The 25729-nt window shown below is 34.2% G+C and overlaps 1 protein-coding gene across 1 annotated transcript in view; it reads left to right on the top strand.

Annotated features, from left to right (window-relative positions):
* Positions 1 to 25729, top strand: part of Csnka2ip (casein kinase 2 subunit alpha' interacting protein) — a 133068-nt gene that overhangs the window by 65619 nt on the left and 41720 nt on the right. Inside the window, exons 2-3 of the mRNA XM_063224776.1 lie at positions 18675 to 18826; positions 19362 to 19430. The gene's annotated coding sequence lies outside the window, so the exon portion shown is untranslated. The remainder of the gene's footprint in view (positions 1 to 18674; positions 18827 to 19361; positions 19431 to 25729) is intronic.

Consider the following 25729-nt stretch of genomic DNA (forward strand, 5'->3'; position numbering starts at 1 on the left):
AAGTCAGGGATTGTGATGCCTCCTGTCTTGCCTTTGCTTCTTAGAATTGCCTTTGCTATTCTAGGTCTCTTCTGGTTCCAGAAGAATTTTAGGAGTGATTTCTCCAGATTTATAAGGTATGTTGGTGGTATTTTTATTGGGATTGCATTGAATCTGTATAACAGTTATGGGAGAATGGCCATTTTCACAATGTTGGTTCTTCCTATCCATGAGCAAGGGATGTCTTTCCATTTTCTGAGATCATCTTCAATTTCTTTTTTCAGTGTATTATAATTTTCCCTGTAAGGGTCTTTCACTTCTTTTGTAAGAGTAATTCCTAAGTATTTCATTTTTTTGCTTGCTAGTGTGAAGAGTGTGGTTTCTCTTATTTCCCTCTCTGTGATTTTGTTGTTAGTGTATAGGAATGCTATTGATTTCTGAGTATTGATTTTGTGCCTAGCTACATTACTGAATTTATTTATTATATCTAAGAGTCTTTCAATGGAGTTTAGGGGGTCTTCTATGTAGAGTATCATGTCATCTGCAAACAATGATAATTTAACTTCTTCTTTTCCTATCTTTACCACTTTTATTTCTCTCTCTTGTCTAATTGCTCTGGCTAGTACTTCCAGTACTACACTAAATAGGAGTGGTGATAAAGGACATCCTTGTCTTGTGCCTGATTTTAAAGTGAAGGCTTTCAATTTTTGGCCGTTTATTATGATGCTGGCTGTTGGTTTGTCATAAATGGCCTTTATTATATTGAGGTAAAGACCATCTATTACAATTTTCTGTAAAGTTATCATGAATGAATGTTGGACCTTATCGAAGGTTTTTTCTGTGTCTATAGAAATGATCATGTGATTCTTACTTTTGGCTTTATTGATATGAGGGATTACATTTATTTGATTTACATATGTTGAACCATCCCTGCACTCCTGGGATGAATCCCACTTGGTCATGGTGTATAATCTTCTTAATGATTTGCTGCATCCTATTTGCCAATATTTTATTGAGGATTTTTGCATCTATGTTCATTAGGGAGATTTGTCTATAGTTCTCTTTTTTAGTTGGGTCTTTCTCCGGTTTTGGTACTAGAGTAATATTTGCTTCCAGGAATGACTTAGGAAGGATTGCTTCCCTTTCAATTTCATTGAATAGTTTGAGGAGTGTCGGCATTAGGTCTTCTTTGTGTTTCTTGTAGAATTCTGCAGTGAATCCATCCGGGCCTGGGCTCTTTTTTGTACGTAAGGACTTAATTACATTTTCAGTTTCATTAATAGAGATTGGGTTATTCAGCAGTTTTTTATCCTCTTGATCTAGCTTTGGTACTTCATATATTTCTGGGAATCTGTCTGTTTCTTCTGTGTTATCAAACCTTTGAGAGTAGAGGTTTTCGAAATTGGTGTTGATGTGTATTTCTGTAGAGTCTGTAGTGATTTCACCTTTTTCATTTCTTATTGCATGAATTTGAGCTTTTTCTTCCATTTTTAAAATAAGGTTGGCTAGGGGCTTATCGATTTTATTTATTCTTTCAAAGAACCAACTATTTGATTCGTTGATTCTTTGGATTATTTTCTTAGTCTCTATTGCATTGATTTCTGCTCTGAATTTTATAATTTCCTCTCTTCTTTTGGCTTTGGGCTTGACTTGCTCTTCTTTTTCTAGCTGTTCAAGGTGTAGCATCAGGTTATTTATTTATTCATTCTATTTTCCTGATGTGGGAACTCAGGGCAATAAATTTTCCTCTGAGGACGACTTTCATTGCATCCCACAGATTTTGGTAAGTTGTATCTGCATTTTCATTTTCTTGTAGGTGTGTTTAATTTCTTCTTTAATTTCTTTTGTGACCCACTGATTACTCAAGAGTGTGTTGTTCAGTTTCCATGTGTTTGTGGGTTTTTTGCAGTATCTTTTATCATTAATTTCTAATTTCAAAGCACTATGATCCGATAACATGCAAGGGATGATTTCAACTCTTTTGCATTTGTTTAAATATGTTCTGTGAGCTAATATATGGTCTTTTTTAGAGAATGACCCATGCACTGCTGAGAAGAATGTGTATTCTGATGTTGTTGGGTGGAATACTCTGTATATGTCTATCAAGTCCATTTGTTCACAGGTGTGATTCAGTTCTGTTATTTCTTTGCTCATTTTCTGTCTGGTAGATCTGTCCCTTGGTGTCAATGGCATGTTAAGGTCTCTTGTTACTATTGTGTTAGTGATAATTTGAGTTTTCAGTTCTGTTAATAGTTGTTTTATATAACTGGGTGCTCTGGAGTTTGGTGCATATATATTTAAGATAGTTATCTCTTCCTCTTGGAGTTTTCCCCTAGCGAGTATGTAGTGACCTTCTTTGTCCTTTATGATCATTGTTGGTTTAAAGTTCACGTTGTCTGCAAACAGAATGGCTACTCTTGCTTTTTTTTGGATTCCTGTTACATGAAGTATTGTTTTCCATCCTTTGACTTTCAGTCTGTGAGTATCCTCCTGGTTTAGATGGGTTCCTGTAAACAGCATATGGTTGGATTTTGTTTCTTGATCCATTCTGCTAGTCTGTTTCTTTTGATTGGTGCATTGAGACCATTTACATTAATGGTTATAATTGTTATATGCTTGTTTATTGTTGACATGTTATCTCTCTGCTGTTGCATTTTTATTTTTCTGTTCTGTTTAATTATCTGCTTTGCTTAGTGGTTTTTTCCTTTGGGTATCTAAACTGTCTCTCAATATTTTTTGCAGGGTTGGTGTTCATGAAGTTCTTCAGCTGTTCTTTGTCATGGAAGTATTGTATTTCACCATTGATTTTGAATGATAGTTTTTCAGGGTACATCAGTCTAGGTTGGAAATCATTTTCCTTTAGGATCTGGAATACTTCACTCCATGTTCTTCTTGACTTTATTGTTTGTGCTGAGAAGTCTGCTGTGATTCTGATAGGTTTTATTTTATAAGTGATCTGTCTTTTCTCTCTGACAGCTTTTAATAATCTATGGTTGTGTTGGTTTCTGGGATGGTGATTATTATATGTCTGAGTGTAGTTTTATTTTGGTTATGACTATTTGGAGTTCTATTGTCTTCACTGAACCTGATGTCGGTTTCTGATCTCATGCTTGGAAAATGTTCTGCTATCACTTCTCTAAATTATCCTCTTGACATCCTTTATGTTGTCCCCTTCTTTTTCATCAGTCCCTGTCAATCTTATGTTATTTTTCTTTGCATCATCTTGTAGTTGTTGAATTGTTATTTCCTGATTCCTTGTTATTTTTAAAAGATCTTTCCTTTCCTGTTCACTACCTGCAGTCCTGTCTTCAAGGTCTGAATTTCTATCTTCACTTTCATTGAGGCAGTTTTTACAGCTTTCAGTGGAGTTTTTTTTTAATTTCCTGTATATCTCTGTGCATCTGCTTTATGTATTCTGTTTGTTTCTTATATTGCTCATCTAGGGATTCTATCTTTTTGTTTAGTTCCTCCAATTTTTTAACTGTGTTTTCTTTAGATATATTTAGAATCTTCTTCATTTCTTTTATCATTTCTTCTTTTACCTGGGAGATTATTTTGAGTTTGAATTCCTTTAAATCTTTCTGGAGTTGCTTGTTTATTTCAGTAGCTATTATGTCCAATATTTGAGGTGAATGGCATATATTTTCTTCTATATACATTGCTCCTAGGGTTTCTTGAGATAGGCTGGAGGTTTGAGGTTGTAATTTGGCCTTTCATTTTGTCATTTTCCTATATTTCTGTGTTTCAAGTGTTACTCAAAAGCTTCCTCAGGGTCTATTGGAAATCCACTTCTATGTTCACAGCTCCTGGAGCTCTGGCACCCAGTTCCCCCAGGCCACTGGGCCTCTAGAACCAGTGGCCCTCTTATGCCTGTTTAGAACTCTGTAGTTCCAGATAAGCTGGCTCCAGGGACACTGTGCACCGGCCTGCTTGCTGAAAACTCCACAGTTCTCTGAGCGCAGCTGGAATGGGGAGGCAGATGTAGATGCCTGGGGCCCACTTAGCCACTTCACTGCACCTGGAAGGCTCGAGGGTCCTGAACAGTCTGGGCTTGGGGCAGAGGGTACTGGGCACTTACTGCAGGCTGCAGGGCCTCTGGAACTTGTGATGCTCACCTGCTTGCTGAGATATCCACAGTCCTCCAGACACACGGGGGGGGGGGATGCAGGTGCCCCAGATCCACCCAGCCCTTACTCTGCACCCAGACAGTGCGAGAGTCCCAAATAGGCTGGGCTCCAGGGATAGTTAAAATCTCTTATATTACACATCAGGATCATCATGGATTATATCATATTTTAACATCTGCAGAAAGACACATTTACTTTTTTTGAGGCTAGTGTGGCCAAAGAAGTGTCAAAGAATATAGGAACTCTAGACAAATATTAGCATATTCCTACATTATGAAAATTATTTCACTCTGAACTTGATAATATCCTAGCAAAAATGTCTATGTTTTTGATTTGTGAGGAGATTTAGAAGTCACAATTGGTGTTTACTTCTGGAAGATAAAACAAGCTTAAATATATGGCAGCTGTGAAGAAGCACACACAGACTTTTAGCAAAGGAAAGCAGATTCTGCACTTTCCTGATAACACTGAGAGACAATTTTCACTTGCTCAGTATGTCTTTTTTGTGGTTTGAATCTAGCCCAAAGGTTTCCATAGGGAAAAAAAAATCAAATCTTAAGTAACCAGAAGCAAGAGCAAATAATATCAGAGTAAAATAGTGGAACAAAGATAGTTTAGGATGCACATGACATGTGTCAGTGGTACCCAGGGTGACTTTTCAGGAAAAGTGTGAAGCTGATCAAGATCAAGGCAGCATAGGAATTCAGAAAAGCAGAAAATTTTCACAAAAGAACACCAATGGAAATGCTTCAGAATTTGTGCAAAACAGCCCTGGAAAATATGAAAGATTTCATCGAGCGAATCTATTTCATAGATTGTGGTGACTGGGGAATTTTCACATATAATAATGCTGCCCAATGTAACTTTCATTTTTGTCCAGATCTATTTACAAAGCTTTACACAATTTTCCTTTATTTCTGATCTGTTTGTGTATATAACATCCCCAGCTTTCTTTGTCTTTACCTCAATTTTCACTCTTTTTTTGTTGACTCTCTTTTTTCCAGAAATTTGACATCATAATGCATTAAATATCTAATTCATCTTTTCAGTCCTTATTGTTCTGCCCTTGCACTTACACATTTGCTTCTGATTCTTAAATTCTTCTTCTCTTTTAGTTCTTTAATCATTTCTTCCATGGATCATTTTACTTGATCTTCACTTATGATTACAGAAAATTCTTAGGTTCAGCTGGTCTCCCGACCCTTCCCCAAAGCCAATTAGTGTTTCTTTAAAAGTCCATTTTTAATAAGCAACCTGCTAAATCAGCTATCAAGAACTCCACTACTATCAATGTCCCATCACCCTCAATATTTGACCAGGTTCTGCATCCTCCACCATCCCACAGATGACTGGAATGCTTGATTACTTGGGATTGAGTTCAGCATGAATTGTGCTATTGACTTCAACACGATTTTTCCTGTCTCTGATATTTTCTCTTAGTAATTTTTTGTCACCAACATGCTCCTCAGGTGCAATTCTGCTTGGCCATGCTGCATGCAATGAAATTTTCATTTCATTAGGGCCTCACATCTATTACGGTTTCACTCCTCACAATAGTCTGTTTTATCATCTTTGTAACAATAGTCACACTGTGATCTTCTGTACTTAATCACCTGACTTATATTCCAAGAAGAACATAGGAATAATAATAATTCAGTTACTTGTAGTCTTGGATTCTGGCAATTATTTTTGAGAGTTCTTTTATTCTGTATACTTTTAGTAAAGAGTTCATTCATTAAAACTTCTTCTAATTATCCCAGGTGAGTGTCATCTAAATCTGTTGGGTATCTAACCAAACTCTTAAATCAGTTTTCTTTGTATTGTACTTACCTTAATCAGTCTCTCCTAGGTATCCAGTTACAGATCATGCGATTATTACTGTTTTATTTTTTATCCTATTACAGAGCCACGGAGTAAAAACATTTCAAGATGGAAAAGTAAGCATTTTGGTATCAGCTCTACCATGTACTAACCGAAAGAGAGGAATTATATAATTGTTACAATTTTTTTCTGGCTTTAAGATTCTGCACTTCATAAAATAAGAAATAAACGACCTTTTACCCATGTACTTCTCAATTCTAGTCTATGCTTCTTTAAATATTTTTTTTTTAAAAAAGCAAAACAGAAAAAGGACAGAAATGATACAGAATTTCAAAAAAAAGTAGGGAATTAATACTAGTTAATATTATACTTCTTTAAATTTAGTAGAACATTTAAATGGAAGAAACTAAATCTGAATGATTTCCAAATACAGTGGTACCAATTTTATATAAAAATATGTGGTTATCATGATTACATAAGCTCTGAATTTGAAACTTAAACAATAAAACTTATACAAAAATGGAAACAATATCATTAAATACAGGTATTCATTTGATGTACATTGGTTTTATGTACTTTGAACCTTTAGGATTTAATGAATAATTTTCTGGAATGGTGTATAGGAAGAACAGTTCCTGTAAATGTGATTTATAGCTAATAGTTAAACTTTTCATTTTTATCTCTTTTGATATGAAGAAATAATTTTTGAAATATATAATGTTCTAAAAGTGTGAAAAAGGCACTCAACATTCAATAATTAGATCTTGGGGAATATTTTGTCCATATATTACCTAAAAGACATCATGCAGATGGATTTTAAGGTGAGATTTTTGAAATTTGTTCCATTGGTTTTGTTATTAAAATAGCAAAACATTATATTATACCAGCATTTTCAAACAATGTCATACATTTTTTTAATTGGCTTCTTTTAATGAAGACAAGCAAATACACCTGTATTAAGAAAGTTAGTTATTTTTGTTAATTTCTAGAAGGAACTAATGTATACAGTACCCAACATTTAAATTCTGCACTTGAGGTAGACTCATGCCGCCATGCAATTGGCCACAGAATTCCATTTCTGTTACGGAATTTGCCCTGTGGAGATGATTGTACAGCTCCCCTCTCCTGTGGCTGGCGGAGGTAAGGGGGAGTATTTCATTTGCTTTGCTTTGGTTCTGGCTTAGGAAAATTGCTCAAGCATTTGCCTTTTGTAGCATGAAATGCTGTTAGTTCCCATCTCACTGTAGCAAGCTTCAACCCCCAAGTATACCACAGCACAGATAAAAGAAATAAAAATTACTTTTATTAGCCACTGTTCAACAGAAATTTGACAGTCCTTATTTAGTTTCTAATGTCTTGTTTGATTAAACTAAAAAATTCAATTTCTTTGTCTGTTAGACCAATTTATTTTTTCCCCCTGATATCACATTATGTAAAAATATTTGCCTCTCAAGATGTGGTTGTAGAACAAAATCATAGAGGCTTTTCTTTTAAGTCGGCTGATTAATCTTACATAATATATTAATAGTAATAATATTTGAATTACTTTTGATAATGAAACATACTTTTGATAATGAAGAATTAGCAAGTCCTTAATACTGTTATAAACAGAAATTAATTTATGTATATGAAGCAATGCACTCTACTAGATGGGTCCTCTTGGTAGCTCCAACTGGATACCACTATTCTATTATAAAATGTTGCTGAACTATTCATCTCAAGGATCTGAATGCCTAAAAGGTTAAGTGGGAGATTCCCTTTTGTTTTATTGTCTTGGTGGTTTTTTGATCAAAACCAGTTGTCTTTTGCAAATACATAAATTTACTAGAACTTCAGATACCTTGAAGTGAATCAAATAAATCAGCCATGGCCATTACTATCAATTGCGATCACTGGAAAGAGGCCCTGCAATAGTGTAATTAGTTGCCATTACGTGACTGCAAGCCTGCAATTTTCCTACTGACACTGACCCACTGCATTGCTTAAGTAAGTATTTGCACGAAAACTCAAGATAATTGATCCCCTTCTGTGTCAAGTGTCTTCATAACTTTAAAAATTAAAGATACAGTGTGTCTCGAGTGGTTTGGGTAGGCAATTTAATTCCAATTTTATTATCACAATGGGCCCATAATATGCATGAAGTGTCCTTTCTGATTAGCTATGCCTCAGTGGTTACTCTATTTCCGTTTTTGCTCGTCTTTCCTCCCTTGTTCCATCTCCTCTTCCAATCCAGGGTTCCTCACATTTCCTGAGAAAATGGATGAGGCTTCTTGTAGAAATTAGCTAGATATGCAATTGCTTGCCCAGAGTCTGGGTAGACTGAGAGAAATAATATTCCCTGCTATATCAGCTGCTCTTGGTACAGGTGAGATTCCTATCACTCAGACATTGAAGAAAAATGTCCATTTGGCCAGTACAAATGAAAACTTTGCACTAAACAGAAAATACTTTTTCTTAATTACCTCATGCCAAAATATAGAGAATTTGAGGCAAGTAGAAACAAATTAACTTATTGAACTATATATTAAATGACAAAAATTATTGAGGACACATTGCAGGCACACACGTGCAATGTCATCTAGTTAATATCATCTAAGTTAGATATAATTTAGGAAGCAAGATATTTAGTTTTAATTTCATCTTCTTCAAGTTATTTTCCTATATTTCTATTTTGGTTACTTTTTATAGTAAAGCTTGTGATCATGTCTTTATTGTCTGTCAGGATATATATTATTCATTTTATTGGTCACTTGTAAAGTGAAACAATAAAAACTTAAATATTTGTTACAGCAGGAACAGTTTTAAAAACAATGATAGTATCTAACTTCTGTAACAAATGTATTAGAGTGACATATTTTTAGCTATCCTAGGGCTATTGTCTGTTCCTGAATTAAGACACTTATGTACCGCAAGAGTCCTTTCATACAACAGTAGCTGAGTCATCCTATCCGGAATAGGCCAATAATCAGAAAGCTCCAATGACTTCAATGAAAAAATTTCAAATTGCATTTGCAAAATGACTGAAACTGTGAGGTTTTATTTTCCTTTACAGGAAAACCTGGCTCTCTAAGCTCAAAAAGAAGGGTCTGTGTCCATAAAAACTTCACCAAGGCAATAATTTTAATCTAATTTCCAAGCTTAAAAATTGCCTGAAGATGACACACCACTAATATATTTCCAAAAGTGGTAGGACTTTCTTTAGTGATTCATTCCTCTAGCTACAGAAGGGTCTGTCCATCAAGGTACATACCCTGATCCTTAGCTTTTGTGAGAGTCTTGACATTTACAGATATCTCTGGTTACAGAAGCTTCTGGCTTTGTTTTGTGATTTGTTACCATGTAAACCATTTACCCACACAGAAAGCCCTCTTACCATTAAAATTCTTTAAAGCAATCTATCTTTTGTGACTATCTGACCCACAAAGTTTGAATAAATCTTCAGAATGTTTGCCCCTGAGATTATTGACTTGAGTTATCTTTAAAACTTGTATTTTCAAGTTAAATATAAATTATTTCTTACAAGTGTAATCATGCTATTCTTGTCTTTAAATTCTATTCTCATTATTATGATGTGAAATACAACTTTGAATTTAATTATTGTCAAATGGAGCTATTTTACTTTCTGAATCTAAGAACAGGAGAATAATGCCAAACTGAGTTTTTATAACAGAAATATTTCATTGTATGAATTCTGGTGATTAATCCACAATTTTGAGGACCCAAAATATCTATGTATTAAAAACTTTATATATTAAATACTTTTGTTATGTTAGAGAAATGGAGCAACACAGATAGCATTGAATGACATATTAATCTCTAAAAAATAAAGTGATTTCTTATTTTAACTAATGATTGGGTAAGACAAATTAAATGCTCAAAATTACAAATACTTGTGGTATAGTTGGAAAAATGTGATTTTAAATTAAGAATAACCTGTAAATTTTGTTTTCGTCATTTTAAAATTAATGTGAAAATAACATTTCATCTTAATTTGAATAATTTTCTCTGCAGTAACAGTAATAATGAAAATAGCAAAGAGTGTGGTCAGGTTAAAAATGCTTCTTAAAGGTGAGCATCATGGCACAGACCCATAATTGTAATTGTCTGGCAGGCAGGATCACAAGTTTCAATCCAGACCATGCCACTTATCAACTTAGCAAGACCCAGTCTGAAAATGAAATAGTGACATGAATAAAAGGAAATAAAAATAATTTTAAAAGAGCTATAGAGCTTTAAAAAGAGTCACATTGTGTCGCTTCTGAGTTAGAACCTGGGTAGCATGAAAAGAATACCTTGTGAAGATACAGTCATTTGTGGAGAGGTCTGAATAACTCTCTCATTTTTACAAGTTTTGAAGCAGGTCATCTTCGTCTTATAATTTCAGATGTTCTCTAGTGTCTACACGTTACATGACATACACCATATATTTCTGTTTCTTCCTGTCTCTCTGATTATTAAGTTCTTACAAGCTTGCTTTATATCTGTCATGTAGTAAAAATACAGTATTTAAAAACTCAACAAATTGAGATTTTCTAGGACAGTTTATTCATTTAGATTTAATTTTAAATTAGTCATTAATTTAGTTATTGTAACATTTTAAAGTTTTTTTGGAACAAGTTTGTGTATCTTTTTTTCCATGATAAGTATATTAACTCTAAATAAGAATTAAGTACTGCCATGAAAACTTAGAGTTTGAACTGAGATATTTTTTAAGTGTGAAACACAGCCCAGATTTCAAAGACATAATATGTAAAAATACTGTAAAGTAGTTCACCAGTAATTTATTTTATATTGTCGAATGTGAAAATGGTAATATTTTGGAAAGATTCATGATGTAGTGCAGAGGGAATATGTCTTATCACCCGTGTTTGTTCTTGTCAGATGTGTTCTTCCTGTATATAACAATGAAAAGGAAAAGTTAGATATATCTAACAAATGGAATACTCTTTAGAGTGATTACTTTGGACCCTAGAAGGAATCAAAAGGATCAAGGATGGTATACAACTTCCAGATTGAGACAACTAAAGATTCAAGTGAATCACCACAACATATTTTGAAGACAGAAAGACAATTTTTGAATGAAATACATATTGGATGACACTACCACTGTTGATTTTCTTAAGTGTGGAGTAATGTCATTTTATAGAATAATATTTTCCTCCTTTATATTGCCTTGGAGTAATAAATGTGGTTAATTAATGCAAAACTCCAACATGTGACAGATATTTTCAATATACATGAAAAATAGTTAACAAAGCTGAGTATATCAAAATCTTAAGATCAATAAGAAAACGTAATAGTTTTAAGAGAAAAATAGACAAATGACATAAATAGGTTATCAATACAGTAATAAAAAGAAATGCCTAACAGATTTATTTAAATGTTTAACATTGATAATCAGAGACAAGACTTTAAATGAAATATCAAAGTATAAATTTTTATTCTTAATAAAATATTAAAATAGGATTTACATGAAAGTTTAGGGAAACATGCCTTTTTAAGGTTATGATAAAGTACATTCTTGAGGACATTATTTGTCTTATTAATTTTTCTAAGAGTATCTGAAATAGCATCACAGATGTTAACAAAGATTTTTTAAAACTAAATTGTCGGTATAGGCAGAATATTATAGGCTGAAAATACTGTTTTGTCATATTTAGAATTTAAAAGTTTTAAAATATCTATGCCTTGGTAGTACTGCAGTTATTCCCGATTGAATGAAATAATGACTACATAATTTATAAGATTAAATAAGATGATTTAAACACATAGCAGGTACTTAGTACAGTACCCAAAGAGAAATGAATTAATAGATCATATAAATTTGTTATGCTGTGTTGTAGTCAGGGGTTGTGCAGAGAAAAATTAAAAATAGGACATGGAATTTATAGTATTATTTTATTATGGTAACCCAGAATTAATGCAAGAAAATGCAGGAAATCTGTTCACAACACCAACGTCATAGAATATTCAGCCAAGGGCCTGAATCCCGTAGCAATGTCCTGCATGAGTCCAGATGAAAACCTAGAGCCCATGACAATGCCTCTCACAGGTCCAGCTGGAGGTCCAGAGACCACAAGAAGGACCTACACCAGTCTCTTTTCCACATACATGCTGGGAAGGCCCAAAGGTCAGCAGTGGAAGCTATAAAGTCTACGCCAGCAAGGTGAAGGAGCTGTACTGATAGACCGAGCTTCTACACTGGCGCTAAGAAGTCACGCTCAAAACAAAGACCAAGGCTGTCCTGAAAAGCACCACAGCCATCCTCAGTGACAGGGAGCCCAGAGCTCCTCCGATAATGAGAGCATGTCAGGAAGCCAGCAAGAGGAGTTTACCCTGAAGATTAAGCGGCACATTTCTTTCCTCCTGAACCAAGAAGCAATGCTAGGTGTAAGGACCAGAGCTTCTCCAGGAGAACCAATGGCTCAAACAGCAACATGTTTGAGGGAAAACTCACAATGCCTCAAGCCCTAAAGCCTCTCTTCTGCTTTTCCACGTCTCCATTTATGCTGGCAACCTTCCTCAGGTGAAAAAACTATGCTCAGCAGCATGGTGATTCAATTCCACTGGGGTTAGGTTGACCACCAGTTTTCAATCCATAACATGCTGTATTCAGAAAAACAGTGGATTCTATAAGATTGTTTAAAGATTTATAAAAGTATTTAAAAGAAAAAGGTTACAAAAACATTTTTAGTATGGTATTGATTTTGTAAAAAAAATAACAAATGCCTATAAATACTATAAATTTGCTAAAATTATTTGTATTTGAAATGTTTATATTCTGATAATTTATATACTTACATTTATTATGTTTGACCTAAATGTACTATACATTTATAGAAAGCATAGACAAAAGTCATGTAGCAAAACATTAGTAAAGTTCTTTAAAGGGCAGGGTAGCTTTGGATGACAGTGATTTCTTTCTCCTTTTTCCTAAATATTCACTATTATTATTATTGTTCCCTCTTGCCAAGCAGGTGATGTGCTGCTGAGCTATATCCCTGGACCCTTCACAATTGTTTTCATTGACACAACAAACAAAACCCAAAAACATAATCCAATTTTGTTTTCAAAAAGTACTACATCATTCTCTGAAACTGGAATGTGATTTTTGCTTTCCAATCCAGATTATATTGAGAAAGTTGAGTTCAAGGCACAGATGGAGCATAAACTCAGGGTCATTTGGAGCATTTCCTTGTTACTAAGAAGCATTGTTCTGAGCAAAACAGTGAAGATGATATCATAGTCGGCAAGAGCTAGAAATAGAGTGGTTTGGGAAATCAGCTGCACTTGGATAAAAACTTCAGATGTTCATCATAATATGCTTTAAATAAATTTTCTTTAACCTTCATTTTCATTTTCCCAGTAATTTGTAAAGGAGCAATAATAGTCTGTAAATCAGAATACTCCATTCCTTTAATATAAAAATTTCAGATGAGGTAGGAAATGGAAAGTGAAACCACCCTCTGTTTATGGTCCATTGTGTGGAACTTAAGCTATAAAATTTATAATTTCATTTCACCTTCACAGAAAACAGTGAGATGCTCTGGGGACAGTTCTTGAAAACTCCATCTGACTCCCAGAGCAGTGTTAATGTTTAAGGCCTGAAGCCAGATTCTGGAGGTGTACTATTTCCTTTGGCCCTACTACCTGAAGTGAATCACTGTTTGTTGTTGTTGTTGTTGTTTGTTTGTTTGTTTTGTTTTTTGTTTTTCTGGGCTGGGGGTTTAGCTCAGTGGCACAAAGGCCTGCCTGCAAGAATGAGGTCCTGAGTTTGATCCCCATGCCAAAACAAAAACCAAGAAAAACCCTTAAATTTCATTAAGATGCCCCAAAGTGAATTTTTTAGCGGAACTGAGAAACTCAGAAGTTAAGCACCACTCTCCTGAAGGTTTAAATGAAGTAGGGACTTCAACTAGCTAGAGGGATGGAAATCAGAGGATGCAGGAAAACGCGTCTGCATTTGCTTTGAGTTGATAGCTTTATCATTTTAATGTGAACTGGTCTGCTCCTTAAATTTAGAGGCTTGAGGTCAGCATGCAGTAAAGACAAAGAGATCCAATAGCATTTTCAAATCTCAGATAACAGATCAAAAAAGCATTAAAATTAAGGACCAATGTGAGAGATCAGTAATGCATTGTTATTGCTCTGAGTTGGGTAGAAATTATTGTATTTCTGCAGCGTGTGCTCCTGGGACACTTGCTGCTCAGACCAATGTGTCATAGGCATTTATCACCCTTCACATACATATTTGTCAGCCACTTCTAAGCAGAGGGGACAATATTCAGGTCAAAACAATACAACTATATATCCTACCCTGTTAGTTTACTTTTCAAGCAGAGATGTTGTTGCGATTATTTGATCAAAATCTATGTTGTCATTCAAAAGCAGCAGTTTTTGTGTGTGTGTTGTTTGATCTCCAAATTAAAATAGTTTTTTCCTTTTAATTTCCCATGCTGGCAATTTTTGGTACAGGGTCTTATATTACATAGTATGGCATGACAATAATTCAGAATGTCATGAGTATTTTTTGAATTCTTCCCAGTTTACTGCATTATTAAATATTACATAAATTATTCAATGTCTTTTATGTGAAATAAAAATTTTTTCTTGCATATAAGATCAAAACCACTTGCCAATATATATAAAACTACAGAATAGATATGACATATCTTTCTTTTTTCCAAAAATGGCTTTCCTATAGGTACTGCACTATTAACACACAAGGGAAAATGTGATGTCAAAAAATAGGAAATCAATTTAGTTTGTTTATACAAAAAATAGCCCTATTTGTTAATATTTACTGTTTATGTTTACATAGCCTTTATATTTTTACTGACTCTGTACCCTGAGATAAAGATTGGAGCTTGTACTTTCTTTCTGGTTATCTGGCCCCAGCAGAAGGTTGTCTGGGAATTGGAAGGGCAAGCATTTAAAACCCATATTTAATTAGCTCTCCTGGCCTGGTTTAAAAAAAAAAAAAAAAAACAAAAAACCAAAAAAGACAGCTTGTAGCTTGGAGACTGGAGTGCTCCCTTCTGGGCCCGCGCTCCACTGGGTGTGAGTGACTGCTTTAGACTCAAGGGGCACGAAGAGATGAGAAGGTGCCAGTGTTATGCAATGCTCCTGCTTGAGGCTCTATTATTCTCAAAGCTGATGAATCCTCAGAGTGCATATACAGAGTGCGTGAGTTATACTAAACAAATGACTTTGTTTAGGAAGATATGCTTGTTCATTCCATTATATATTAACCCCAAATTTGCTTTCACATAACTGCCAACCATTCTTCCTCATACTTTTTCCTGAGGCAACATAAACCAGTTCTTTCCCCAGAAGTGGCTGGGATGATTATGTATTTACACATTTGCATTTAAGTATAGAATATAAAGTCATTTCTGCAAGGTCAAAGTTTAGCCTTACTTGGGATCTAAAAGTACCTGTTTTGTGAAGCAGAATTAAGACGTGTTTTCTGTACCAGTAGTAACTCCCCATAAGGAATGTAATCATTATGTACTGCAAACATGCATTACTAGAAACTGAAAAAAAAAGTAAAAAATAATATTAATCAGGACATGTGATTATGCATAAGAAAATGAGAAATTGACATGGCAGTACATTTTGTAATTAAATTTCTTGGACAAACTGTATAATATTAATCTTTGTGTGTTTGATTCCTTTTAAAATGAGAATTCATTGGTAATTTCATCGGAATGTGTAAGAGTGTATATTACTGGGATAGGGTGCTTTGATAAAAGCCAGTGGAATATTCCTAACAATACCATTTTTTTAAAAAAAGAAAAGGCCACGGTGCAGTTAACATATTGCATGCCTGTTGGCATCTTATTCTAAAGCGCTTCCACACAAGAGTAATTTTAATAATTAGGACTGTCATTACGCTACCGCTGACAACTTCCAAATGTCTACAGGGAACTGAAGGCCAGTGTGTGTGTGTGTGTGTGTGTGTGTGTATGTGTGTACTCATTCACATGTGCTTTGTCCTGTACTCTCCAGCATTTTGTCTGATGTAAGATCAGAGCTTGCTAGTTACAATTAGCCTTCATGAATGAGGGCAAGTGAAGAAAAAGGAAAATAGCATTCTAAGATTATTTGAAATTAGGTATTTCGTATCTTATTATTGTTGCCTCCTACTTTAAAATATTTCCTCTTGAATATGGCAAAAAGTTAAAGGCAAATGCAATGCTTATAAATCCCAGCAGAAAAACAAACATCAACATAAATCATTTTCTTGTGTCAAGTTATTTTTAAAAAATCTTGTTTAAAATTCCTTGACATCCAGAAGGCACTCAGGAGTTGGGTATCAGAAACATGAAGTAAAAAGAGATAAATTCTCACTCCCACATGCACTGCATTAGAATTACCTGGGAAGATATTTAAAAACTATTGTCATGCTTACCAGAAGAATTCTGATTTTATTCACGTTAGGTAGGACTTGGCTATGGATCATTTTGACTATCTCCTTCATGTGATTCCAATGTGTAGCCAAGAATTAGAACAATTCATTTATTCTAAAGCAGCATGAATAAAAAATTTATAAGTAAATATATATATATATATATATATATATATATATATATATATATTGTTCATTCCATTATATATCAACCCCAAATTTGCTTTCACATAACTGCCAACCATTCTTCCTCATACTTTTTCCTGAGCCAACATAAACCAGTTCTTTCCCCGGAAGTGCCTGGGATGATTATGTATTTACACATTCGCATTAAAGTGTAGAATATAAAGTCATTTCTGCAAGGTCAAAGTTTAGTTCAGAAACATGAAGTAAAAAGAGATAGATTCTTACTCCCACATGCACTGCATTAGAATTACCTGGGAAGATATTTAAAAACTATTGTCATGCTTACCAGAAGAATTCTGATTTTATATTTATATATTTGAAATATATCAGATTTATATATCTGAAATATATATATATTTATATATAAATATAAATATATATATATATATATATATATATAAATTTATAAATATATATATAAATTGGTGGTCTTAGGCCTTGAGGTAGCTACCTTCGCAAAGATATTCTTTCTAACGAATAGTGGTACTCTAATCAGTTTCAAAAAAATGTGGGTTCTGCATAGTAAGTGTTTAGCTAAGTATACCCATTTAACTCATTTTTCTATTGTTTACCAGAAGACTGACTGAAAAACGTGTCCTAATATTTTATTTTTCCCCAATGCAAATTGAGCATTTCTAATTTTCATTTATTTGCAAGTGTTCTTAATATGGCATTGTGTTTTTTCAATTCAGAAATTAAAACAACTATAAGGAGTTCTAATTTTCATGTGAAATAAGATTATGTGCTACCTCTGCTGAAAACTTAAGGTATATACACATGAGGATAAAAATATACAATGAATGTTGAAATTAAAACATGTGTTACAGTAGAAGATATATTGCCATTAACCCCCCCAACCCTTCATTTTGAACACAAGTACTACATTCTTGTCACTTTCCAAAGCAGTTCAAGAAGCCTTCTTTCATGTCTTTATGAGGTGCGATAAAAAATTAGGTAAACGCTGCTGTCAAGTGCCATACAAAGGAAATTCAAGCTTATACAAATATTAATTTGTGTTGCCATTTGTCTTATGCATGATTCTGACCCTGAGACTTTTGGCTCTTCCTCAAAACAAAAATAACCATGAAATATAAGAATTTTGCTCAAGACACTGAGGCAGTCACAAGAGAGTAATTCGTGAGAACTTCCAGAGTGCCTTCAGGAAGAGATAACAGTGGGGGGATAAGTGTGTTTGGTGGGGGGTTAGTGGCAATAATTTTTACTGTAGTAAATAATTAAAAATTCACCATGTATTTCAGTCACATCTGTATAATCCAGATTTTCAAAGTTATGAAGCAAATGAAAACATTCATATAGTATAACATAAAACTGTGCAATCAAGAATGTATTCTTTATTTCCTGATGAAGGTAGCAGATAATTTAGAGGGAGAGAATCATACACAATCTGGATAACCAAGATTAATAATGAAGTTGTAGTTAGGGCCCAACTTTGGACTCTGTCCTTGGGAATGTGTACGTTACTGAAGTAGTGAATCATGAGCATATGACAAAAGGGAAAAGAAGAATTAACAAAAAGGAAATATGACTTTAGGGGCTAGTGAAACAAAAATTTGTTGTGATTGAAACTGTATCTTGTTAATTTATATAGGATTCAATTCATGTTGTAAGATTTGAGCAAACTAGAAAAAATTAGGTGAAATACAAATTAGAGACTAAATATCTTAAAATAATTAAACTTCAATATAAAAAGTAAGAGATGTTTATAGAGAAGATGCATAATAAAAAAACTGTGCAAGATTAATTGCAAAGCTGTCTTCCGTTCTTCCCTCTATTACAAGTCTTAGTTTCTTTGTTTACTATCTTCCTTAACCTTATTTTTTTCCAGGTACTTTATTGTTCTCCACAACATGCATCCCAACTGTATTCCTCCACAACACATTCTTAGTCACTGAGAATAAATCCTTTTTATAGCCACTCATTGTTTCTGTGTCTTTTTGTTCCTCCTTCAGATGCTGAGTGAATTCGAGCTTGCGGGGATCTATGCCACTAAATTTACCTAGCACTATCATAATTCCACAGGGCTGTACTGCGTCCCATCTGTAGCTATATTTGTGTTGCTAAAAATTTTCCCTTTAATTTGAATGACACTACAACATATCTCAGTATTTTAAAATTACTTCCTTTTACAGAAAGACAGCATTTTCCTACCTGTATCAAGAACCCCAGCCTCACCAGCAGAGAAGCCCCTCACAAAAGTCATCTGGATTTACTATCAGCAGTGTTGTGAGCTTACTCAGAAGAACAACTTTTGGCAGAAAGTATTCTAGAGTTTTCTTCAAAGGTGTGTATTTTTTCTTGAAAAATGTGAATAATTTTTCAACAAAATTTAGATAGTTGAGTATACCAAAGATCCATGTTACTTAATTTCTCAATTAGCAAAGCATTGCCTGCTTCTGTGAGATGGTGTGTATATCTCTGATCCATCTGGGTCTCATTTCTGACCTATATAATTTTAGCACTGTAAATTTTAAGAGACAATTTTTATTAGACTATTTATATCTAAAAGTAATATTATAATTATGTACACTCATTCATAAGTAGAGTCTAAAATAAATAAAAACATAAAAACTACAATTAAATGTTGTTGGATCATAAACCTCTAGGCTAGGAAGTTAATATATTGAATTTATCCTTAACTTTTAGGGCTGGTTGATGTGTTGAGTGACCTGCATGTGGTCAGAGGGAACCCATCTGCTTCCCTTGACTTTCTGTTTATTATCTAGTGCCCAGCACAGGACCTAGTACACCATACGTTCTTAGTAATTATTTATTAACGTATTCATACATTAAAAAACTGTTTCTCTTTTATCCTCAAGGTCAAGCCATACAAGGAAGAACTGTAGAAGTTGTGTATTTTGTATTTAAAACTGTGGTCCGAAACAACTGTGAGTTATAATTCAGTTTTCTACTGTGGGACTTTAATATAGTTCATTAAAAAATGATATTAGATAAGAGGAGGCATTTATGAATATGCTTTTAGTCTTCCTGACAACATAGTTTCACCATTAATTTAGACAATTCTCAGTAAAGTGTGTTTATTTTCATTGTATTAACAGGAAATCAAAATGTTTGAATAAGGGATGAGAAGCCATGCTGAGTGGTAGTTCTTCATTTTACCTCCTTTTCTTCTTTTTTTTTTTTTTTTACAAAAATAAATGCTATGCATTTAAAAATTTTTTAAATGTTTACACTTTTTAAATTATATATTCCTTTTCTAACAATAATTTCTCAAATCCTTTTTAATAGAAAAGGAAAGTCTGCTTCTTGAGTTCCTTATCTTACACACTCTTCAAAACAATATTTATTGTTTTATTCATTTAGTTTTTTCATTGTTATTTTATGAGAAAAAACTGAACATTAAAGAAAAAATAATTGCTTTTGCAAAAACCTATTGAATTTGTCATCCTCCTAATCCCTAAGGAAGTGTGATGAGTAACTGAGACATAATCTAGCATTGACTACTTAGGGTCCCAGTGCTTAGGGTTTTCTTAAGTGTTATGCTTAGATGGCTATGTTCTTGCTGCTAGTGGAGCAATCTTGAAAATCCTGCTAGCTAGTGGGTTGCTGAACACGCTAATTCATTTACCTCTTAGCTCACTGTCTTCATGCATTATTCACAGGAAGTGTAAGCATGAAACATGAATAGTGCTTGTACAGGCAGAATAAAGGAAGTGATCCCCTACATTAGTGATAAGAAGTAAAAGAAACATTTGGCTACCTGTTTGATTCCCTTCTCTTGTTTTGGCTTCTTAGAATTTGTAATAGAGAAAGCATCAAGGTTCTAAGAAATTAGCCTGTCTCATTGCAGAGGCTTTGGAATATGTTTGATAGGTTGGGAATTTTGTCCTGCAGCCAGAGGCACCAAGATGGGCAGGGACCCTGAGCCTGGCCTAGTGCGTATTTCCAGGGAAGCAAGGACTGAACAGGAAAGTCTGCTTCTTGAGTTCCTTTTTTTGTCTTACACACTCATCAAAGCAGTGATATTTGAAATACCATTGTTTTTTTGTTTTTAAAGAGGGTGGAGTTTTTTCCCTCCAGAATGCAGAAAGGAGTCATCACAATTTTCTACTGAGATATTTCTCTCAAGTAAACTTTTTGGGGAAATTGTGATCAAGATTGTTTCCAATTTCTTTCACTTTTTGCCTGTTTCCTCCTTCTGTCTCATCCCTGGATAAATTAAACTGTTCTTGCTACAGTCTGCGATAGAGATGGAACCCTTTCTTCTCTTAGAAAAGTAAAAGTATTTGTTTTATAAATTTTGTGTCCTTGCATGTAGTGGTAAGATATTTTGCTCTGCTCATTTGCATTCTTAGTAATTAGGATATGTCAAATGAGAAAATTTTGGTTAGAATAATCCACCTTGGCATTGATGGGGAGCTAAGCCAGGTGCAACTGCTGATGGAAGAAACAAAACCTTCACTAGGTGTTATGAGAAATTACTAGAAGTGGGTAGAAGATGAAAACACAAGAAAAAACTCATCTAAGGTCTCATTTCAATTTCTCTGTAGGAAATAAGGAAGAATTTAACTGGAATGCATTGAACTGTCAGCTCAGCTTGAGAAAGTGGCTATCTTAAAAATATTGAGTCTTTTAATCTATGAACATGAATGTGTCTTAGCTTACTTTGATCTTTATTTTTCTACCAATGAACATTTTTTCCTTCTTAAAAGAACAGTGTTATCCTTCTTTCTGTTAAATTTATTTCTATATGTTTTATTCTTAATGCCATTGTCAGTAGATTTTTAAATTTTATTTTACAATTGTTGATTACTAGAATATAAAAATAATTTTGTATTGATCTTGTGCCTTACGTTCTTGCTAAAGTTTAGTAGTTTTATTAGTTTAGTTTACTGTAGCTTTTTTGGGATTTCTTTACATAGCCCTAGATTTTTTTGTTAGTAAAGACTATCTTCCCCTCTATTTATTATTTTTGTGCATATTTCTTAACATACTGGCTTGAATCTCAACTATTATGTCAGAGAAAATTTATTTTTGTAGACTGTTATCTATAGGAATAACGTTTTTAGTTAATTCTGGGAGGGAATTTATTGATCTCAAATATTGGAAGTGGGTTTGAACTCAGACTTCATTTAGGCAACCACTTTAGTTGTGTTTCACATCAACATCTCCATGAATCCTCACATTCCATGAACTTTGGCTTCTTTGAATCTTCTCATTTTTATTTCCCATGTTTAATAAATTCTTGTTCTTTGCTGTTGTCTGGAAATTTTTACTGCATGGCTTATGGTCTTTGTGCTTAACCTTCTTTTGACCAAAAACTATGACATGAATCTTTGTATGCAGTAGAAACTTATTTGTATGTGTAGAACTCTGTATGTGTAGAACTTTTGGTTCTTCATAGGGACAGTCACTGCATAAGTATTCTCCAGTAAAGCAACCTTGAAACCAAATGTTAAATGTCAACACTGTTTTTCTTTTGTTGGTATAGATGTAATGATCACATTCGTCATTGGCAATTTGTACCTGTGCATTATATCCTGCTTCTTTTTTCTCATTCCATTCTGCTCCTTTAATCCCTCTTCCCCTCCTTATTTACAAAAGCTTTCTTTCCAGTTTTCCCTTCTTTTCTCATTTATTTTTTCTTTTCCTTTCTCCCTCCTCATTCTTAGTTCCCCTTCTCATTTGAACATTTTCTTCCTATTTTACAGTATCTATTATATATTTTGGTCTTATTTACACTTTCAATTTCTTATACCAGAAAAACAACATAATATTTACATGTGTGTATGATTTATTTCACTAAACAGTATGGTTTCACTGGGCATGATGCCACATGCCTGTAATATCAGCACTTGGGAGTGTAAGGCAGGTGTATTATCTCAAGTATGAGGCCAGCCAGGGCTACATAACGAATTCAAGACTGACTTGAACTGCATAGGAAGTTCCTGTCTCAAAAAACAATAATAAAAATATCAGTAAACTTTTAAGGTATACCCATTTATTTAGAAAAGTCTCAAGTTTATCCTTTTGGCTGACTAGTACTCCACTGTATTGAAAACAGAGCAAGACAAAACAAAACAAAATCTTCTTTTTCCTTTCATTGGTTGATCAGCATTTGGACCTTTTCAAAGAGTTAGCTATTAATAACTGTGTTGCTACAAATATGGGTATGCATATGACATGATGCTTTAATTCTTTCATGAAAATACTAAGAAGGGGACTAGCTGAGTGAAATGGAATCTCTAGTTTTAATTTTTCGAGGAATCTCCAAGCTGATTTTACAGCGGTTGCACCAGTCTACAGGGCCCACCAACGGTGGAGAAGAATTCCTTTATCCCCACAGCCCAAGCAGCATTTTTATTGGATGTTTTCTTGATAATATTCATTCTTTCTGAAGTGAGATGGAATCTAATATTGTTTTAATTTGCATCTCAAATGATCAGAGATGTTGAACATTTTTTCATACATTGATTTGCCATTTCTACTTCATCTGAGTACATATTTATTTCAGATATCTATTTGTGATTGGATCTTTTAATTTAGAGGATCTGATTTTTTTTTAGTTCTTTGTATATTCTATATATTATTCTTTGAAGAATAGCTGGAAATTTTTTTTCCTACTTAGTGTGTTGTCTCTTTTTTCCATTTGTGATTTCTTTTGCTGTACAGGCTTTCTAATAAGATGAAATCCTACTCGTTGATTCTTTGTGATATTCCCTGTGTGATCAGGGTTTTTTTTTTTTTTTTGTCTTTTTCATTTTTTATTGGTACCAAGGATTGAACTCACGACCGCCTGCTTGCAAGGCAGGTGCTTATGCCGCTGAGCTAAATCCCCAGCCCCCGTGATCAGGGTTTTGTTCGTAAAGTTTTTGCCTACTACAATGTTGTACATTGGTAACTGGTAGTCAACTTAAACACCAGCTGAACTGAATCAGGTGAGTATGGATGGCCCACCTGAGGACTGTTGCCAACATCAAAAGATACCTGGAGAGGAAGAGTAGTGCTGTGGGTTCTCCTAAGTGTTGGTAATTGTTTGAAGCCATTGGTTCTGGAGGAGCTTGTTATGCTCACTCACCTCATATGAACTTAGCTGTTACCATTAGAGGAACTTGGGACCTTGTTGCTGAGAATGGCTGTGGTTCACTTTGGGGGTGCTCTGGTCCTTACTTTGAGCATTGCTCCCTGGCTCCAGAGGGGAAGGTGTGTGCTGTTTAATCTCCAGAAGTTTGTCACACTGCTTCTTGATATCTCCTTGGCTGTTCTCATTATTGAAGGAGCTCAGGACCTCATTGTCACAGAGGATGGCTGTGGTACTTTTCAGGGGAGCCTGAAAAGTCCTTATTTTGAGCGTTGCTTCTTGTCTCCAGTATAGAACCCTCAGGCTCCTGGTACAGATCCTTCCTGCTGGCATAGACCTTCTAGCTTCCACTGCTGATCTTTGGGCCCTCTCAGTGCAGGTCCATGAGATAGACTTGCTTGAGACATTGTTGTTGGCTCTAGGTTTTCAGTTGAAATCATGCAGGTTATTGCCATGTGATCCAGGCACTCAGCTGGAATTTCTAGATCTTTAATGTTATGGACAGATTTCCGGCACTTTCTTTGTCTTTTGTTTCTTGAGTGATCATTTTAAATAATGTTATAATTTATGTGTACTGTATGTAATTGTTCTCCTTGTAACCCCTGACTACAACAATGTCTTCAGGAGTTCTATATCTTCCAGCACATTTCATGTTTCTGTTTTAAGATTTACATCATTAATCCATTCCAATTTCAGTTTAATGCATGGTAAAGAATATGGGTCTAGTTTTAATCTTCCAGCATTATTTGTTAAAGAGGTCATCTTTCTTTCAGTGAAGTTGCTTGACTACTTTATCAAAAACAAGGTGGTTAATGTGTTTGGGCTTGGTTCTGTATCTTTTAATCTGTTCCACTGATGCTGGGGTCCCTTTGTTTTTGTTTTTTGTTTTTTGTTTTTTTTCCTTTTTTGATTTTTGGAACCATGCTGTTTTTATCACAGTAGCTTTGTAGCATATTATCAAGTTAGAGATTGCAATTCCCCTATCTTGCCTTTGTTGCCCAGAAATGTTTTGCTCTTCTAAATCTTTTCTGGTTTCAAATCTTTTTCTGGTTTTATAATTGTTTTCTCAAATTCTGTAAGATGTGTTAGTGGGATTTTGACTGGGATTGCATTAAATCTATATAACAATGTTGGAAGCATGGCCATTTTCACTATATTGGTTCCTCCTATCCCAGGACAAGGGATCTCTTTCTATTCTCTGATACCCTCTTTGAGCTCCCTTTTCACCGTACTATAGTTTTCAGTGCAGCAGTCTTTTATACATTTTGATAAACTGATTCCTAGGTATTTCTTTTTTCTGTCTTTTTTGGGGATTCTGTTTGTGAAAGATGCTGTTTCCCGAATTTTTCTCTCAGTGAGTTTGTTATTTGCATACAGGAATGGTATTGATTTTTGAGAGTTGACTTTGATTCAGCTGCACTGCTAAATTTATTAAATCTAGAAGTCTTCAAGTGGAGCTTTTGGAGTATTCTATGTAGAGTATCATGTTATCTGCAACATTAACATCTATGATTACTAAGTGTAGGAGGCTTTTCACTGGTCTAAGAAAACTACACAAGTCTGGCTCAGTCATCATATTAATCTAATGGTCTTTTCTTTTCCCTTTCAACTCTTATATATTTGTTTTTTTCTTTATGTTCTTTCTCATTTGTTAGTTCTTTCACGTGTATCTGTTTACAAACAGAGTTTTAAGGCTAACTTTTCCTGAAAAATGAGCTTCGTGTTTTGTGGTTAAATGAATATCTGTTAACAGAATTCATAATTCTTGTAAATTGTGTTTTAAAGTAAATTTTTATTGACATTGGATTGGCATAGAAGAGTTGGCTTATGTGGGCATATGGCACATTCCATAGAAACAATGCTAGTTACATCTTTGCACATTTTGATAAGCTTGAGTCAAGATCTGCTGAGAAGTACTGCTCTGTTACACTATGACACTGTACAAACATAGCACATTAATTATAGTTTTGTTTGTACACAATTTGGTTTGCAAACAGAAGAGTTTTGTACAATTTTGTTCTTGTTTGCAAACTACATCGTGTGACCAACATGACTATCTTTCCCACACAAACACAAACCTGGCCACGTTTTCCAAAAAAATAGACCAAATCAAGTTCTTGACCTGAGACATCATTGTAGTTTATT

Source organism: Cavia porcellus, unplaced genomic scaffold (genome assembly GCF_034190915.1).
Source record: "Cavia porcellus strain 051 isolate PalLab524CR breed Dunkin Hartley unplaced genomic scaffold, mCavPor4.1 scaffold_15, whole genome shotgun sequence".
In the NCBI taxonomy this organism is placed as follows: domain Eukaryota; kingdom Metazoa; phylum Chordata; class Mammalia; order Rodentia; family Caviidae; genus Cavia; species Cavia porcellus.